Here is a 20,000-nt window from a genome sequence, read left to right as displayed (position 1 = left end):
CACACACACACTGCATTGTCCTTTGCCTGGCTGTGACGCTCTGCCTCTGCCCACACACCACATGCATGCCCACACGCACGCGCGCGCGCGCACACACACACACACACTCTCACACCCCGCCCCGCCACCCCACACCACACACACCTCCCCCGCCCCGCCCCCCGCCCCCCCACACACACTTTGTTGTCCTTTGCCTGGCTGTGTCTCTCGGCCTCTGTCTCTGCCCCTGCACCCACAGGTGCACGCCACACACACACACCCATGCCGCCCACACCACACACACACACCCCGCCCACACGCAGGGCCCTTCACACCACACCCACACACCCACCCACACACACACAGCGTTGTCCTTTGCCTGGCTGTCTCTCTCGGCCTCTGTCTCTGCCGCCCCGCACCCACAGGCGCACCCCACACGCACACACCCATGCGGCCCACACGCGCCCTCGTGGCACCTATACACAACAAACCCACACCACACACCAACCCCCCCCCCCACCCCAAAACACTCACACGGCCACACACACCACCCACGCACTACCACCTGAGCATGCCACAACGCCACACACTGCCTCGCCCCCCCCCCCCCCCAACACACAGACACCCGGCCCACACCACACACATACGCACGCCCACGCGCGCGCACACGCACACACACACACACACACACACACACACACACACACACAGCGTTGTCCTATGCCTGGATGTGACGCTCTGCCTCTGCCCACACACCACATGCATGCCCACACGCACGCGCGCGCGCGCACACACACACACACTCTCACACCCCGCCCCGCCACCCCACACCACACACACCTCCCCCGCCCCGCCCCCCGCCCCCCCACACACACTTTGTTGTCCTTTGCCTGGCTGTGTCTCTCGGCCTCTGTCTCTGCCCCTGCACCCACAGGTGCACGCCACACACACACACCCATGCCGCCCACACCACACACACACACCCCGCCCACACGCAGGGCCCTTCACACCACACCCACACACCCACCCACACACACACAGCGTTGTCCTTTGCCTGGCTGTCTCTCTCGGCCTCTGTCTCTGCCGCCCCGCACCCACAGGCGCACCCCACACGCACACACCCATGCGGCCCACACGCGCCCTCGTGGCACCTATACACAACAAACCCACACCACACACCAACCCCCCCCCCCACCCCAAAACACTCACACGGCCACACACACCACCCACGCACTACCACCTGAGCATGCCACAACGCCACACACTGCCTCGCCCCCCCCCCCCCCAACACACAGACACCCGGCCCACACCACACACATACGCACGCCCACGCGCGCGCACACGCACACACACACACACACACACACACACACACACACACACAGCGTTGTCCTATGCCTGGATGTGACGCTCTGCCTCTGCCCACACACCACATGCATGCCCACACGCACGCGCGCGCGCGCACACACACACACACTCTCACACCCCGCCCCGCCACCCCACACCACACACACCTCCCCCGCCCCGCCCCCCGCCCCCCCACACACACTTTGTTGTCCTTTGCCTGGCTGTGTCTCTCGGCCTCTGTCTCTGCCCCTGCACCCACAGGTGCACGCCACACACACACACCCATGCCGCCCACACCACACACACACACCCCGCCCACACGCAGGGCCCTTCACACCACACCCACACACCCACCCACACACACACAGCGTTGTCCTTTGCCTGGCTGTCTCTCTCGGCCTCTGTCTCTGCCGCCCCGCACCCACAGGCGCACCCCACACGCACACACCCATGCGGCCCACACGCGCCCTCGTGGCACCTATACACAACAAACCCACACCACACACCAACCTCCCCCCCCACCCCAAAACACTCACACGGCCACACACACCACCCACGCACTACCACCTGAGCATGCCACAACGCCACACACTGCCTCGCCTCCCCCCCCCGCCCCCAACACACAGACACCCGGCCCACACCACACACATACGCACGCCCACGCGCGCGCACACACACACACACACACACACACAGCGTTGTCCTATGCCTGGATGTGACGCTCTGCCTCTGCCCACACACCACATGCATGCCCACACGCACGCGCGCGCGCACACACACACACACACTCTCACACCCCGCCCCGCCACCCCCACACCACACACACCTCCCCCCCACCTGGCCACACACACACACACCTCCCCCCCCCCGGCCCCGCCCCGCCCCCCCCCCCCCCCCCACACACACACTTTGTTGTCCTTTGCCTGGCTGTGTCTCTTGGCCTCTGTCTCTGACCCCGCCCCCCCAGACCCGCATCCACAGGCGCACGCCACACGCACACACCCATGCCGCCCACACCACACACACAGCCCGCCCACACACACGCAGGGCCCTTCACACCGGCCACACACCACCCACCCCCACCACCCCCTCCCCGCCCCCCCAACACACACACTGCGTTGTCCTTTGCCTGGCTGTGTCTCTCGGCCTCTGTCTCTGCCCCCGCACCCACAGGCGGACGCCACACGCACACACCCATGCCGCCCACACGGCCCCCCGTGGCAGCTATACACAACACACTCACACCACACACCTACCCCCTCCCCCCCCATACACACACACACACACACACACACACACACAGGGCCGCACACTCTCCACCCACGCAACACCACCTGGGCATGTCACAGACACGCCACACATGCCTCACCCCCCCCCACCCCGCCCCACTCTGTGTGTTCCTGTCCCCTCTTTTTCTCCTTCCTTCCTCTGTCGTCGTCCCTCTGCCTCTCGCTCCCCTCCCTCCACCTTCACAGGACAGAGTGCCTTTAAGATGAGTCTGCCTGTTGTAAATACACCCTGGACATGATGATTGCTACAGTCTGACCTGTCGCGCCTGTAACCTGGGGTGGCGGGGGGTTGTCAAACGTCCTTGGTACGCTAGGGATAGCTTTCTCTGTGGAAGGTGGAAGCCTCCCTTCCGTCCCTCACTGAAGCCAGGCAAACCGACCACAACTCAAAGCAATGGTGTTTGCCACGTGGGGCATACCTTCCATGGTCTTTACTGATGGACACGCTTCACCCAAAGCTCTTGCAAAGTTCTTCAGAACTGTCAGTCTTCCAGTCACCCGCCACCATCAGGCGAGGTGTAGAGAACCGATGGAAAAACTGGAGGAATGACTTCCTCCATGGGGTTGGATGAACTGAGGAACAGGAGGCTGAAGTGGATGCCTGACTTCTTGAGGAAAAGAGGATGGGGGGGGGGGGGGGGCTGGGGCGGGGGGAGGAAGGGCAGGACGGTCCACTTAGGAGGGCTGGTTGCACATGGACACATAAACTGTACATCCAAAGAATCCACAAGCACCTACTATATACTATGCCAGCACGGGAAAGTAGACGTATGATGTTGCATGAACCTCTCCAAGGGAAAAGACTGAACACCTGAAACGAACACGACTTTGGAAACCCACCCTGGGCTTCATTTCTGCCGTGAGGGTGCTGTCGTGTGCATATCTGAGGGGATGGATATGTCTCCCGGCCATCTTCATTCCAGCTTGTGCTTCATCCAGCCCAGCGCTCCTCATGATGTGTACTCAGCGTGTACATTCAATAAGCAGGGTGACGATAGACAGCCTTGATGGACTCCTTTCCCTTATTTGGAACCAGCCTGTTGGGTTCTACGTCTAGTTTTCACTGTTGCTTCCTGACCTGCAGAAATACAGAGTCCTCTTTTTTTTTTTTTTAATTCCCTAACCTGAGTGAAAAGCGAGAGAGACAGAGAGAAGACAGATGGAGGGACGGGCGGGCGGGCAGGCAGGCAGGCAGGCAGGCAGGAAAAAGAAAGAAAGAAAGAAAGAGAGAAAGAAAGAAAGAAAATAATGAAAGGACCTACCGTTCCACCTGTTGCTTTCCAGATACAAAGGGAAAAACAAAGGACCGAAAAGGACACGAGGTTTAAAATGGGAATTTGGAAAGATGGACATCCCCTTGGTCGCTTCATACAGCACCCCTCTCAGCAGAAGGGAATCGTCTCTCTTTTTCTCTCGACCTGGTCCTTCCAGACTTCAGAAACTCTCCGTGGAGGATTCTTATCTCCTTGGCCAGAGTGATTGCCACACGTTCCTTAGGGGCCCAGAGGATGTTTCCGTGAAACGGGGGTACACACTTCCGGATAGGAGAGTCGTGTCCTATATGTGTGTGTGTGTGTGTGTGTGTGTTGCTTTGCGTGTGGTTCTTCACCCGAGAGGGGGACTGGAGCCTGAAGTGTTCCGAGCTGCCTCCGTTATCAAACAACCCTCTCTCGGGGGGGAGGGACCAACGTCCCATGTTCTCTTGCCCTTCTGACGGAGAACTCAAAAGGCCCTGTGCCTGAAGCCCTGCGGATGGAAGCTAGAGGACTTGGTGAATGTTTCTGACGGAGCTTCCCTGGTGGCTCACACGGTCAAGAGTCTGCCTGCGATGCAGGAGACCCGGGTTCCATCCCCGGGCCAGGAAGGCCTCCTGGAGAAGGACATGGCAACCCGCTCCAGGGCCCGACCCTGACGTCTAAAAATCAACCTCCTAGACTGCCTCTCCCTCTGCCGACTGGTTTCTCGAATCCGCTCCAGGGATGAACCTGTGTGTTTCCTTGGTTTCCCTACAAGTGCCTCTGAGGGAAAAAACACACACACACACACAAAAAACCTGATGGCTTGCACCCCAGGCCTGCTTTCCCGCACCCGTCCATCGACATCACGGCCTCCTGAGAGGAGATACGATCACTGTTTCCCTGAACGGAGGATCTGTGCTCAGAAACTCTTGCCATGACACGGAGGCCCCTACGAACTAACCTATTTCGTCCCTCCCTCCTCCTTCCCTCCTTCCTTCCTTCCTTCCTTCCTTCTGGATTTTTTTTTTTTTTTTCCCTTTCTTTTTCTCTCACGTCCATGCACACGCACACGCACACGCACACGCACACGCACACGCACACGCGCCGTCTCTCATGTACACGCGTACATGCACGCACTCACACACACAGTCACCAGCTCAGCTTTTCATGGGTTCCAGGCAAGTGTCAAGAGGAGGGAAAACTGGTGGGGTCCGGAGTAGGCCGCCGTCCCCACCCCACCCCACCCCACCCCACCCCACTGCACGTGAACCTCCGTGCCCTGTGGAGTGTTTTGGAGTCAAGTGACTTAAGAGCCGGCCAGCGCCAGAGGAACGCTCTGCCCCTCCCTCCTTTTCTGTCCCTCTGAAGGCAGGCAGGGAGGAAAACCTCCTCCCACGGAGGGGAAGATGTCAAGGGACGGTGGCTGTTTCCACGCACGTCCGTGATCCTCACACGCGTGAGCGGGGTTTCCTGGGTTACCAAAAGGAGGAGACTCCTTTGGCCTGACACGAGGCGAATCTGTCCCTCGGCCTCCCTCCCCACCCCCCAGCCCCCTTCCTCCGCGCGGTGCCGAAGGGGCCGTCTCAAGGTGGAGACATGGAATGGCTGGGTGGGGCGGATCACCATTCAATAGAGAGAAGCTCGAGGCGAAGTCAGAGGCTCTGACTTGACTGGAAAGCTTTCTGCATTTGAATGAAGCTATCCGGCGAGGCCCTGCAGGGGGAGGGTGGGGGAAGGTGGGGGTGGGGCCCACAGACAATAGCCCCTGCCTGCAGGGCCTGCTGGCCTGCCGGCCTGCCGGCCTGCCGGCCTGCCGGGCTGAGGGGGCCCTTTGGCGGCGGCGGCGGCGGCGGCGGCGGCGGCGGCGGGGCCACGACCCCGACTCCTGCAACTCGATCCCTTCAAGGAAACTTCTGGGGTGACTCCTGTCCAGGGAATACATCCAGATGGGCCTGTTTCTGAAAAACGCCCGAGTCACAGTTGTGACAGGTTCTCTGGATCTCTTGACACATGGATTGACCTGCACCCTCCCATCCTGTCAGACCCTTTGGACACGCTTGAAGAGGTCTTTGGCCTCGGCCAGAAAACAAGCCGAGATAAACAAATACGTTTTTTGTCTGTGTTTTTGAACAGGGCGGAAAATGATGCGTGGCCGTGGATTGGAGAGAAACCTACGCCTCTCACACGCCTGAAGGCAGGAAGTTCTCAGGGGGACGGAACCTGCCTTCACTTCTCAGGGGGACTGGGACGGTCCCCTCGCCTCGCGCGCCGCCCCCCCCCCCCCCCCCGACCCCGACCCTTAGCCCAGCCCCCCCACTCCCGTCTCCCTAACCTCACACTCCCCCACCCCACCCCCATCCCGGCCACCGAGGGGGGCCCGGGGAGGGATGGCTGTCTCAGCCCCGGTTCTGAGATGTCACTTGTGAAACCGCTCTAGGCCGAGATGCCAGATGGCCGCCCTGCCGCTTGGTGTCCGTCTCCATCACCCATGCCCGAAAGGCACGTGAGATCACGGACAGCACATCAGATCAGATCAGATCAGATCAGTCGCTCAGTCGTGTCCGACTCTTGGCGACCCCATGAAGCGCGGCACGCCAGGCCTCCCTGTCCATCACCAACTCCCGGAGTTCACTGAGACTCACGTCCATGGAGTCAGTGATGCCATCCAGCCATCTCCTCCTCTGTCGTCCCCTTCTCCTCCTGCCCCCAATCCCTCCCAGCATCAGAGTCTTTTCCAATGAGTCAACTCTTCGCATGAGGTGGCCAAAGGACTGGAGTCTCAGCTTTCGCATCAGTCCTTCCGAAGAAATCCCTGGGTTGGTCGCCTTCAGAATGGACTGGTTGGATCTCCTTGCGGTCCAAGGGACCCTCAGGAGTCTTCTCCAACACCACCATTCTCTCAAAAGCATCCATTCTTTCGGCGCTCAGCCTTCTTCGCGGTCCAACGCTCACATCCATACATGACCACAGGAAAAACCGTAGCCTTGACTGGACGAACCTTTGTTGGCAAAGGAATGTCTCTGCTTTGGAATATGCTATCTAGGTGGGTCATCACTTTCCTTCCAAGGAGTAAGCGTCTTTTAAGTTCATGGCTGCAGTCACCATCTGCAGTGATTTTGGAGCCCAGAAAAATAAAGTCTGACACCGTGTCCACTGGTTCCCCATCTATTTCCCATGAAGTGATGGGACCGGATGCCGTGATCTTCGTTTTCTGAATGTGGAGCTTTAAGCCCACTTTTTCACTCTCCTCTTTCACTGTCATCAAGAGGCTCTTGAGTTCCTCTTCACTTTCTGCCATGAGGGTGGTGTCATCTGCACATCCGAGGTGATTGATAGTTCTCCCGGCAATCTTGGTTCCAGCGTGTGTGTCTTCCAGTCCAGCGTTTCTCATGATGTTCTCTGCGTATAAGTTAAATACACAGGGTGACGATAGACAGCCTTGACGAGCTCCTTTTCCTATTTGGAACCAGTCTGTGGTTCCATGTCCAGTTCGAACTGTTGCTTCCTGACCTGCGTACAGATTTCTCAAGAGGCAGGTCAGGTGGTCTGGTATTCCCATCTCTTCCAGAATTTTCCACAGTTTACTGTGATCCACACCGTCAAAGGCTTTGGCATAGTCAAGAAAGCAGAAATAGATGCTTTTCTGGAACTCTCTTGCTTTTTCCATGATCCAGCGGAGGTTGGCAATCGGATCTCTGGTTCCTCTGCCTTTTCGAAAACCAGCTTGCACATCAGGAAGTTCACGGTGCACATATTGCTGAAGCCTGGCTTGGAGAATTTTGAGCATGACTCTACTAGCGTGTGAGATGAGTGCAAGTGTGCGGTCGTGTGAGCATTCTTTGGCATTGCCTTTCTTTGGGATCGGAATGAAAACGGACCTTTTCCAGTCCTGTGGCCACTGCTGAGTTTTCCAAATGTGCTGGCATATTGAGTGCAGCACTTTCACCGCATCATCTTTCAGGATTTGGAAGAGCTCCACTGGCATTCCATCACCTCCACTAGCTTTGTTCGTAGTGATGCTTTCTAAGGCCCACTTGACTTCACATTCCAGGATGTCTGGCTCTAGGTCAGGGATCACACCATCGTGATTATCTGGGTCGTGAAGATCGTTTTTGTAAGGGTCTTCTGTGTATTCTTGCCATCTCTTCTGAATATCTTCTGCTTCTGTTGGGTCCATACCATTTCTGTCCTGTATCGAGCCCATCTTTGCATGAAATGTTCCTTTGGTATCTCTGAGTTTCTGGAAGAGATCCCTAGTCTATCCCATTCTGTGCTTTTCCTCTATGTCTTTGCATTGATCGCTGAAGAAGGCTTTCTTATCTCTTCTTGCTATTCTTTGGAACTCTGCATTCAGATGTGTGTATCTTTCCTTTTCTCCTCTGTTTTCGCTTCTCTTCTCCTCACAGCTATGTGTCAGGCCTCCCCAGACAGCCATTTTGCTTTGTGGCATTTCTTTTCCATGGGGATGGTCTTGATCCCTGTCTCCTGTTCAATGTCACGAACCTCATTCCACAGTTCACACGGACAGCACGTAGCGCGCCCAGAACACACAACAGGATCCTCCTGAACCCAGAACGGCGATTGTGATGGATCCACGTGGAGGGCGTCGATATCCCCACCTGATGCGTGAATAGGAGTCACACAGACTCGATGGGTTTGAGCTTGGATGGGGTGCCCTATCCGGAGAGATCACGTGGGTCAGAAAGCACACACGGAACAGAACAAAACCAAAGACCACAGCCAAGTCGAGGGAGGGCTGAACCCGAGGACCTCACCGGTCCCGTGGCATCACGTGCCGTACACGGCCTCTCTCGATGGCCGAGAGGGACGTGGAATGTATGTGTCCCCGTCTTGGTGTGTCGTGCCCGAAACCGCGCCACGGAGAGGGATCGTGTCTGATGCTCATCATCGCTCCAAAGATACATACACCGGGTCTCTTTAGAAAACGATGGAAGGATATCTTTGAATGCCAAAGGGTGTGACGTGGGAAAGACACATCCAAGTGGAATCAGCGTGGCCGAGAGAGCTCCCCCAAATAGAGAGGGGAGGCCATCGAGGAAGAGGTCCGTGTGTCTCAGTCTGGATGGAATGTCCACTTGGAGCACTGACTGGGTCCCAGAGGCCTCCAGATCATCTAAGGAAACAGTGTTCCCGAAATTCAAGATACCTCTCACACCCTCCCCTTTCCCTAAATACCTTGTGACCGTCTACCCTGGAAGAAGAAACATGTCCCTTGTTGCATGACAGCAAATCCTAATTGCTCTCAGCTGGCTTGACAACCTCACGAGGTTCAGCTTTCTAGGCCCCTGACTCTTTCCTGTGGAACATTCCCTGGGTTTTATTGAAATCTGTGTCCCTGCATGGCAATATCTAAGACCCTCCCCCCCCCCCACCCCCCACCCCACCCCCACACACAATAAAGCTTTCTTTTCTTTTTTCTTTCTTTCCTTTTTTTTTTTTTTTTTTTTTTTTGGCGTGCAGCCAATACTGACCATTCATTGAAAGATAATAAAACTAGGTGATGTTATGTGTGTCATGTCCCGGTGTATTGAAATAGAATGTTCTTCGTTAAGGACATACAACATCCTCTGTTCTAACGTGTACAGAATGGTGACTTGATGCACCTGTCTGTTGCAAAAGAATCATTCATGACCACCCAAGCGGTAGCTCATGGCTTGACCACAACCCATACATGCCATGACTGTATGCGAAAGAAAGTGAAGTCACTCAGTCGTGCTGGACTCTTTGCGACCCCACGGACTGTAGCCTACCAGGCTCCTCCGTCCATGGAATTTTCCAGGCAAGACTACTGGAGTGGGTTGCCGTGTCCTTCTTCCATTGTACGGGAAGTGAATGCGTCATGTCCACGGTCATGGCGACTTTCGAATAGGATAATGCTGCTGCTGCTGCTGCTGCTGCTGCTGCTGCTGCTGCGTCGCTTCCGTCGTGTCCGAATCTGTGCGACCCCGTAGACGGTAGCCCGCCGGGCACCCCCGTCCCTGGGGTTCTCCAGGCAAGAACACTGCGGTGGGTTGCCATGTCCTTCTCCAAGGCGTGAAAGGGAAAACGGGAAGGGAAGTCGCTCCGTCGTGTCCGACTCTGTGCGACAACGTGGACTGCGGCCTACCGGGCTCCTACCGGGCTCCTCCGTCCACGGGATTTTCCGGGCAAGAGGACTGGAGTGGGGTGCCGTTGCCTTCTCCGAATATGAGACGACGATAATACCAATACTATTCTTTAGAATCACCGTGCTCTTTGTGACGTAGACAGTATATATGTACCTTATCCGTGAAGTTCCCCCCCCCGCCCGCCGTTACATCGGCATCTTCCCATGTCTCCCTCCCCCGGCCGCTCTGTGATGATCGTTTTCATTGTTTTAGGTGGCCTTGCATGGCATGTCAGTGACAGGAGAAACTCTTTTTCTTTCTCTACCTGACTTCTTCATTGGGCATCACTCCCTAAGTCCCATCCATGCGATCACGATGTAAGACTGTGTTCATTCCTGGGGCTACCTGGGACACCTAGATCTCCCTATCGATCGATCTCTACCTGGATCGTGTATCTTCTTGATCTAGTCTTCCCTTGATGGACACTTGGGCTGGGTCCCCATCTTGACTCTTGTGAATGGATGCTGCGATGGACCTGGGGGTGCAGGCCTCTCTCTGCGAGTTTCAGGTTTTATTTTCTTTCGAGGTCTACCCAGAAGTGAGATGGTTGGCAGGATCCATCCTCTCTCCACCGAGACTCGTGTCTAAGTCCTTCTGAGGTGATCCGGTTGCTGCTGCTGCGGCTGCCGCTAAGTCGCTTCCGTCGTGTCCGACTCTGTGCGACCCCACAGCCGGCAGCCCGCCAGGCTCCCCCCCTGTCCCTGGGATTCTCCAGGCGAGAACACTGGAGTGGGTTGCCACGGCCTTCTCCGATGCGTGGAAGGGAAAAGGGAAAGGGAAGTCGCTCGGTCGTGTTCGACTCTTCCCGACCCCGTGGACCGTGGCCTACCGGGCTCCTCCGCCCATGGGAGTTTCCAGGCGAGAGGACTGGAGTGGGTTGCCGTGGCCTTCTCCGGTGATCCGGGGAGCGATCCGTGCTTTCCCAATAGACGCCGTTTGAATCCACGCGACTGCGTACGTCTTAGGGAATACGGCGACGACGACGACGACGACGACGACCCAAACGCTCCCGTGAGCACCGTGGAACCGGAGGGTGTGTCCTCGGGATGATTCCCCGGTGCCAGCTTTCCACGGCTCGTACGCGTCCACGAGCCCCCTGCGGTCGGCATGTCATTCGATAGACACGGAACCACGGTTGTCACGGACCGGGGTTGCCTAGGTGCCAGTCGATCCCCAGATGAGTGGAGGGATGACAGAGTCCTTAGGGAACAGAGCGGAGACCCAGAGAATGATTTCCACGAGACGAGGGCGGTGAGACGAGAAGAACGACGGGAAGTGGTGCCCGGGGAGCCAGACATGGTCGAACAGGAAAGAAAACGTGTCAGACGAGACGAGAGGGGAGAAGGATTCCAAGTCAGTGGAGCGGCACGGGGGAGACAGGCCGAGAAGATGCGAGCGGATGCTGGGGGCACGGCACACCTGGACCCGTGAGCGCGCAGGGAGCCGAGAGGGATGGCCGACCATCGCCTGCAGGCCCGCGTGGGCCGATCTCCAGGGCCCGGACTGTGAGGGACTTCGTGAGAACAGTCACGCTCACGGTGCCCACGGGTCACGTCTCCACGGTGCTCTCAGCACTGTACGGAGAGCTCCCCGCGCTGCCCATGGCACAGTGAGCTAGGGTTTCTTTATGTGTATCGACAGAAGATTCGGGGAGCTTCCCGAGTGACGGGACTAGGTATTGGCCGCTCGCGTCCGATCTCAGGCAGGCCGTCTCGCTCGACGATCATTGGACGTATTTGATGTCTGTGGGGGCGTGCTCTGTGTGTCTTCGTGGCCGTGCAAGCTGTTCTCTCTCTGTGGAGAGAGGGGGTCGCTCTACGGTCGTGTGTCTGGGCTTCTCGTGGCTGTGGTTCCTCTTGGGGGGCAGGGGCGCCGGGGCACGTGGGCTTCAGTGGCTGCTGGGTGTGGGCTCAACACTCGCAGCGGCCAGGATCTGGAGCACAGACTCCATCACCGAGGCGTATGGGTAGCGTGTGGGCTCTTCCCGGACCGGGGGCGAAACCCACGTCTCCTGCATGGGCACGGGATCGTTGACCACGGGGCCCCCGGGGAAGCCCCAGTCCCGAACTCAAGACGGATCTCTTGACGTCACCGCTTTTTCTTGGAGAGGTTCGAAACGATCGGGCCAGGGAGAAGGACACAACCTGGACGTCCTTTCGATGGGATCCCTGAGTCCAGGAGGAGCCGTGCAGACGCCGATAAGGGAGGAAGGGGATGATTTTGCCTTTTTGTAAGGTGAGGATTGGACTCGCAGTCCACACTCCTGTTCCCACCGCTCCCCTCCGGGAACTGGAGTTCGAATCTAGGTGGGCCTCTGAGCACACACCTGGCCGGGCTCCATCATGCCGGGTTGACCTTCGGTGCTCACACACCGGCACGCTTGCTGCCTCTCGACGTGTCCTAGAGAAGAAGACATCGGATTCCGTATCAGATCAGCTTCTTTGATGAGCGACGGCACGACAGCCACAGCAAGTGGGATGGATACACACAAACGTTGGTTTCTTTTGGACTATGAGCCCACCTCTGTTCGTGTGTGTGTGTGTGTGTGTGTGTGTGTGTGTGAGAGAGAGAGAGAGAGAGAGAGAGAGAGAGAGAGAGAGAGAGAGAGAGAGATGCCTTGGTGGTTCTAAAGCAAGAAGCACTGAGGAGTGAAGACATTCTCGAACGCACATATTTTCCTTCATTTCAGTCGTGATGGTCCAATGAGTTGGAGGACGACGTGGACTGTTTCGGGGTAGATGAGTTTAGAAGGCTGTGAAGGGACTTCCCTGCCTGGTGGTCCAGTGGTGAAGAATCCACCTGCCGATGAGGCAGGGGACAGGGTGTTTTCGATCGATTCCTGATCCGGGAAGATGCCGCCGGGCTCCGGGCAGGTTCGATATGAACCTACAGAATGGACGGACAGTGCCAGGCGTGAAGGCGAGGGCAGGCAGACGGGGGACTCTGGACGAGGATGACGGACACGGACGGACACGGACGCCTCCGTTGTAGGTGGGCTGTGGCCGGCCGGCACGCTCCTCTGGGGCAGGATGTTCCTAGGACCGTTGGGGAGCGTGCCCGTGCGCGCCCGTGGGAGGAGCAGGGGACCGAAGGGAACTCTCTGTCCTCTCTGCTCCACGGGGCCCGCGGCACCCTAATCGGCTCCAAGAGAGGATGCCTCCGATGGAGAGACAAACCCACACGTGAGGGACCCTCCCTTCTGGTTCACTTGGACTCGGAAAGCGTGACGGTCAGGTTCACTCAATGCTCTGGATGTCTGTGCTTCCTGAGATCCCGGCCTACTCACGGGAAGGACCCGCGGAGCCGGATGAGATCTCCCTCTGCACGGCGGCGGCGGCTCCAGGGTGCACACGTTTCAGTGGCTACGGCTTGTGGACATCGATCGCACCGAGAGCCTAACCCCCGGTGTGCCAGACGCCTGTGTCCACGATGGGTGAACAGTTCTAAGTGTGGGAAGCCCCACACTTGCCACTGCCTGTCCGATCTGCAGGGACTCTGCGAAGCACAAACGTGCCCGGTCTCCTGACCGATCGATCCCCTTTTCGGAGCCAGCCTGGTGCGTGATCTCTTTTCCAGGCCGCAGGCACACACTGGCGCTGGGGAGCTGTGTTCCTGTTCCTCCTCCTCCTCCTCCTCCTCCTCTCTGCCCCCACCCTTCCCCCCACACGCAGGCTCCCCCACCCCGCCTGGCCCCGGCCCGTCCGGGTCTCCCCCCACCCGCGGAAAAGGCCAGGAAAAACATGGTCCCTGAACGACGCAGCTGAGAAACAGTGCAAGTCCACTCGGATGCGGTTAGGAGACACCTGAGCATACCTAGGCCAACACTGCCACCGTGTGGGGTGAGAGGCCAGCGCGAGGGGAGCTCGACAGTTCAGAGGAGGGGGAAGAGGAGCAGGAGGGAGAGAGGGGGGGGGGTGGGCGGGGGGCTTGGGGTGGAGTGGGGGGGGGTGGGGGGGGGAGGGACAGGCTGAAGCTGTCTCAGGGCGATGACGTGGATGAAAACGTTCCCCTTCGGAAGGGCGCTCCAAAGAGATCGTGGCGGCGGGACCTGGAGAGCACAAAGGGCTTCGTTTTGGAGGCTGATCTTCAAGCTGGGAGTGGGGGGGGGTGGGGTGGGGGAGGGGAATCATCCAGACAGAGGAAAGACACCAGGCCGAGAAGGCAAGAGAGATTCTTTACACAAGTGAATCGGATGCTTTTCTGTCCATGTGTTCCCTAATCACACCATCACGGAAATCCAGCCAGCCAGCCAGCCACCCACCATCGTTTCGCTCCTTTCCTGTTCTCTACATTTTGAACGGCGAGTGAGGGAGAGAGTCTTTCAATGGTTTGAGAGGAGTTTGGAATGTCGTGGGACCATGGTACTTTTCAGCCATGGATGAACGTGACGGCTTCTTTTGTCCGCTTCGGCGTTCAGGGTTATCCCCAACTCCCCCTGCCGAGTGCGGCCTGTGTGTCGCTGTGTGCTGGAGGACACCGTGCTGTCCCCATCTTGATCTTGGACTGAACAAAACCACCGTTGGGAGTGTGTTCGGTTGCTTGGCTTCGTTTCCTTTCCCTATGGCACTCACCTGACCGTCCTGTCCACTCTTGGGATCTTTCATCTCCTCCTCCCCCTCAAGGCAATCGGGTCCTTTTCTTTCTCCTCCTCCTGCTCCTCCTCCTCCTCCTCCTCCTCACCCTAGTTTCTCCCCCCCCCCCCCCCCCCACACACACACACAAGTCCCACTCTTCTCAAACGGACGTCTAACTGACTGCCAACGTTTACTTTTGCCTTCTTTCCTTCCTTCCTTCCTTCCTTCCTTCCTTCTTCCTTTCCTTTTTCTTTGGGGGGGGGGGGGTCGTTCCCCCCTTTAATTTTCAGCTGTACAGACGATGTTTTAGTGTAGCACATGACACAGCCATCACCAGGATACATCTAGTTAGTGACTGTCCGTCACCACCTGGTGTCACGGCAAATGACATTTGGTGTGATGACGTGCCCGTGACTCATGTATTTCATAAGTGGAAGGTTGCACCACTTCGTCTGTCTCCCTCGCCAGGGGCACTCACTCACTCTCTCCTCACCCCCGCCCCCCCCCGCCCCCCCCCCCCCCCCCCCGCCCCGGTGTGTTCCTTTGTAGTATGTCTGAGCCTGTTTCTGTTTGGTTCTGTTCTGTTCACCGTGTATGGTTTGGTAGGTTCTGCATGGAAACGACTGATCTGAGGTATTTCATGTAGCATAATACCCTCTAAAGGTCTCTCCAGGTTCCTGCAGACTGTGAGATTTCATTCCCTTCTGGTGGTTGAGTCCCATTCCTCTGTGTGTGTGTGTGTCTGTCTGCATGCGCGTGAGCACGCGTGCACGTGAATAGATCCAGGCATAGGCACACAGACAGAGTTCTATCATGATGTGTGTACGGAAGTCGACCTAGGTATAGGGGTCGATCCCACACATGCACACATCCGTATCTTCTTTGTCCCTTCCCTCCGTGGGCACCCTGTGGAGTTGCTGGGTTGGGTCGAATGGGGGAATCTTTGGGGGAGTGTACATCGCAGGACTCTTTTCCCTAGGGATGTGGTTTCTCTGTCTGTGAGGCGCCAGGGGATGAGATCTGATCTCTCTGAGTCCGCCCACAGTTTTCTCAGCTGCAGAAAAAACGCGTTCGATCCATCAGGAGCCACTGTCCTCTGATGGTTCGAACTTGCTGTCGTGATTGCGATTCCCGGCTCCTGGGCCTTTCCCCTCCGAATGAGAAGGATCATTGTCCAGGGAAACGCCCCGGGGTGGGGTGCTTCCGTGAGCCCGCCCCCACCCCCAGGAGCCCCAGCTCAGCCCAGCCCAGCCCAGCCCAGCCCTGCCGTGGATGTGTGTTCTACCTTGTGCTTCTGGGTGTCTGCCTGTTCCACCTTTCTTTGGAAGGAAGGGGTCTGTTCGGGCCTCCTGCCCACTTCGCTCATCGGGGGTTGTTTCCCTTTTGGAGGTTGAGGTGTCTGACGCCTTGATCGGTGTTGGACAGAAAAGCCCCTTTTGCAATATGCTTGTGCTTTCCCCGGACAGACAGACAGACAGACAGACAGACAGACACACACACACACACACACACACACACACACACACACACGGATGTGTGTTTCCGCCCGGGTATGTACGTGTGTGTCTGTGAGTATATATATGTACGAATGTACACCCATAGATACACACACCACACACGCGCGCACGTAGACATCCACGCAGACACATGGGTATACATGCACACATACACTGATGCACATGTACATGTACGTATACACACGCGCGTTTGCGTATGCGTATACATGTGTGTGCATCTATGCACATCGATCTGTGTATAGGCACTCTAGATGCACACGGGCACCTGTACATACGTACATGCGTGCACGTCTACGTATACATACACACGTGTGTATGTAGGCACAGATTCTCGCGTGCGTCTGTGTGGACGTACATACGCTCTCTGTAGACGTCTGCGTATGCGTCCGTACGTATGTATACGTGTGTACATACACGTGTGCACATACACACGCAGATATGTGTGTCTATGCAAGCATCCACGTACGGGTACGCATAGACGTGCATCCACACCTGTGCGCAGACATCACACGTATACACACTATACGTGCATCTAGATGCGTTGACACGTCCGCGTGTATGTGTGTGTGTGTGCCTATGTATCCCGACGTCTCTGCACATGTGAGCATGTGTGTTCACGCCTGTGTCTATCCGTGTACGTATGTGTATAGATGCCTCTGCGTATATACACGCAAGCATACACGCACACTAGAAACGCCTAGGCATACACGTGCGCACACAGACACGTGCGTGTACGTGAGCATGCCCTTCGTACGTGTGTGTTTATACGCCTGCGTGCACGTATATATAGACGCGATGACGTGTGCGTATACATATGTACACGTGTATACGCACATGTGTATGCGTTCTCCCTCTCCCTCTCCCTCTCCCTCTCCCTCTCCCTCTCCCTCTCCCTCTCCCTCTCCCTCTCCCTCTCCCTCTCCTCTCTCTCTCTGACTTTTAAGCTGCCAGGACAGTTCCACGAGTTGACTTTCCTGCCTGGTGGTTTTGTCTCATTTCGTTTCTGAGCTACGTGAAAAAGTTATGTATTCATTGAGGTGGCTGTTGTCACGGGACCCGGGGTTTATTTAGTGGATCCCTATGGACTCCGTCCTCCTCACCAGCACGCCCCTCAATACCACCCCCCCACACCCTCCCCGCAACCCCCCAACCCCCCACCCCCCACCCCCCGCAGCCCTGCCACCCCAGACCTCCCAGGCCGTCCGCCTTTCCGCTGTTTGTGGCCAGTGGTGTTGAAATCCATGTTCTCCTGACCTCTAGTGCACTTTCCCCACCCACCCGCGCATGCTTGTGTGTGTCGTCTCTGGACTTTGTCACGGTGTCTCTACCCAGGTTGAGTTTTGTTTTCTCTTCTTGGGGGTCCGAGTGTCTCCTTCTTTTCCTTTCTTACTCCTAGGCTTGTGTGTCTGTGTCCGTGTCTGCTTTCGAAAGTCCGGCTTTGTTCTCCCAGCAGCGCTTGCCTGGTTTCGCTTTGCCGGTCCCTCCCTCCCTCCCTCCCTCCCTCCCTCCCTCCTTCCCTCCTTTTCTCCCTCCCTCCCTCCCGCCCCCCTCTTTCGGGGGGCCGGGGGCCGGGGGTTCCTGGGATGTCACTGGTGCCCCCTCTCTCCGCCCACCCCGCCCCGAGCCCCCGCCGCCCGCCCGCGTCTCCGTGGAATGTCCCCCCACCACCCTGGAATCGCGTGGCGGGGGGGGGGGGGGGGGGGGGGATCGCGGCTCTTTCGTGGCAGCCTCCAGGGGAGAGATCTCCCGGCTCCTCTCCCTTCCTCTGCGGCCGGGGTCGCGTCGCGTCGCGTCGCGTCGCTCGGCGGCGGAGGCTCCGGGCCGAGCTCGGGCGTTTGGGCGGCCGGCGCTGCGGCGTCCCCGGCGGCCGGCGACAGCGACCCGTCCTCGGGACGTTCGAGCCGGTTGTCGGGAGCCACCTGGCGGCCGCTTGTATATTGTCCCTCCCCCTCCGGAGCTTCGGCGAGCCCTTCAGGAGGGTTGTGACTCAGCCGCCGGGCCCGAGGCAGAGCTCTCAGACACCGGCTATGCTGGCGGCGACAGTCCCGGTGGCGCCGAGGCCTAGGGACGTCCTGCTGTCGCCGGAGATTGGTTCTCTAGGTTTCTGAGGAGGGTGATCGTCGCGGCGCTCCGGGGCCGGGCTCTGCGGTGGCCGGACCGGGTCGACCAGCATCTCCCCGTGCCCCTGTGGCCGCGGAGAAGGACCGGCCGGACCCTCCCTGGGCCGGGCCGCCGCGGTGGGCAGGGAGAGGGTCTTCCCTGCCCGGAGCGCCTGGACTCGGGCTCGGCGGTCCGGACTCCTCCTGGGCCGCCCTCAGGAGCGTGTGCTTCGCCCTCGGCCCCGCTCCGGAGGTGGGGACCCGCCCGCCGGAGTCGTGAGGGTTGACGGGGAGAGGCGGGCGCGTGTGCGGCCGCCCCCCCCCCCCCCAACCCGTGGGGTCCGGTCGCCCGAGGCGTCTCCTGGCACACATGCTGTTTCTTTTTCAAAGTCCCGATGGGTCCGGAGACGTGGATGGACCGGACCCTGCTTCCGCGGGTGGCCGGGGAGGGCGCGCCCGACCCTTCAGCGTGCCTTCGTGGGTCTCGGTCGTCGGATGCGACTTTGTCTCACCCCTCCCCACCTCCCTGAACCCAGGTCAGGAGGTGGGGACCGGCTCGGGCCGTCCTGGGTGCCCCATCTAGGACGGTCTGGGTCCCGCCCGGGCGCGGTCCCTGGTCGGGGCCCGCTCGTCTCGTTGGAGGCGCCTCGCTGACGGTTCTTCCTTCTTGTTTCTTGATGCTCATCAAAGCCAAATCCCCGTTCGGAGACTCCGACGGACCGGTACCCCTACCCGTGTGGGCGAAGCGGGAGAGGGCGCCCCCGGCCAGCTCCCTCTCCCTTGGTGGGTGTCCGCGCCCCCACTTTGGCCATCGCGCGCCCCCTCCCCCTGCTCCCCTTCCCCCGGTCGACCAGATGACTCCCCCCCCCCCCCCCCGCCCCCCCGCCACGAGAGCTCCGGGCCTGGTGTTTATGGGGTAGCGCTGGGGACAGGTGGCCGGGCCAAGGTTCCGGGGGTCCTCCATGCGAGTCGTGGATGGGCCCCGCTGTCGGCTGCTGTCATTTCGTCGCCCTTAATGGGCCTTTTTTACCACCAGGTAAGTGCTGACACGGTCTGCTTCGGTGTCTGCCGCCGAGGAAACTTTGGGTCTCTGGATGTACGCGGGGCTCTGGGCCTTCGGGCCGCCAGCTCTGGTCCCCGGTTCGGCCCTTGCCGCTGGAGCCGCCCGCCTGGGCCTGTGCGCCGGCTCCTGTGTGGTGTTGTCTGGCTGACCTGACTCGTGGTGCCACCTCCGGTCTCTGGGCGACCCGAGGGCGGCGGGGCGAGGCGCCGTGGGTCTTCTACCCTGCGCGCTCCCCGCTGCGGGCACCCGGTGAAGGCTGAGATGCGACCCCCGCCCTGTGGGCTCCGTGCCACGTGTCAGGCGTTCTCGAACCTCCTGGGGTCGTGGGCCGCTCTCGCCTGAGGCGAGGTGGGGGGCGGAGGTTGCCGGTGAGGCTTAAAGCGGGCCCCTCTGGTGACTGTCCTCGCCGTGCCTTCCCCCCGCTCCACCTTGGCTCATCCGATCGATGTGGTGTGGTCGTGCTCTCCCGGGCCGGGCCTAAGCCGTGCCAGACGAGGGACAGGTGTTCCCGGTGAACGTGTCTGCTCTTCTCGGTCTGTCCGCGGGGCCCCTCGCCTGACTTTTTTCCCCCTGGCCGTCGGGGAGGGGGAGGAAGGCGGGGGCTGGGTTGCGGCCTCTGGCCCTGACCTTCGGTCTCCTGTCCCCCGCCTCGGGTGGCGTCAGTGGGGGCCGTGGGTCTTCTGACACAGCAGATGCTCTCGCTTCGCCTTCCCGGCGTGTGCTCCGC

The 20,000-nt window shown here is 59.0% G+C and overlaps 2 long non-coding RNA genes across 3 annotated transcripts in view; both read left to right on the top strand.

Annotated features, from left to right (window-relative positions):
* The window catches only part of LOC147377155 (uncharacterized), a 25,190-nt gene extending 18,188 nt beyond the window's left edge, over positions 1 to 7,002 (top strand). Inside the window, exons 2-3 of one of the 2 annotated variants that reach the window (XR_015136075.1) lie at positions 5,987 to 6,047; positions 6,291 to 7,002. This is a non-coding gene — a long non-coding RNA (uncharacterized LOC147377155). Of the gene's footprint in view, positions 1 to 5,972; positions 6,048 to 6,290 lie in introns of those variants that run through there. The other variant, XR_015136074.1, reaches the window with a different exon arrangement.
* A 10,389-nt stretch (positions 7,003 to 17,391) lies between these two features.
* Positions 17,392 to 20,000, top strand: part of LOC147377151 (uncharacterized) — a 24,566-nt gene continuing 21,957 nt past the window's right edge. The window contains exon 1 of the long non-coding RNA XR_015136061.1: positions 17,392 to 17,443. This is a non-coding gene — a long non-coding RNA (uncharacterized LOC147377151). The remainder of the gene's footprint in view (positions 17,444 to 20,000) is intronic.

This window comes from Bos grunniens, chromosome 2 (assembly GCF_055505025.1).
Source record: "Bos grunniens cultivar Pamir isolate PY7600 chromosome 2, Bosgru_T2T1.0, whole genome shotgun sequence".
In the NCBI taxonomy this organism is placed as follows: Eukaryota; Metazoa; Chordata; class Mammalia; order Artiodactyla; family Bovidae; genus Bos; species Bos grunniens.
This window is presented reverse-complemented; position numbering and strand designations above follow the sequence as displayed.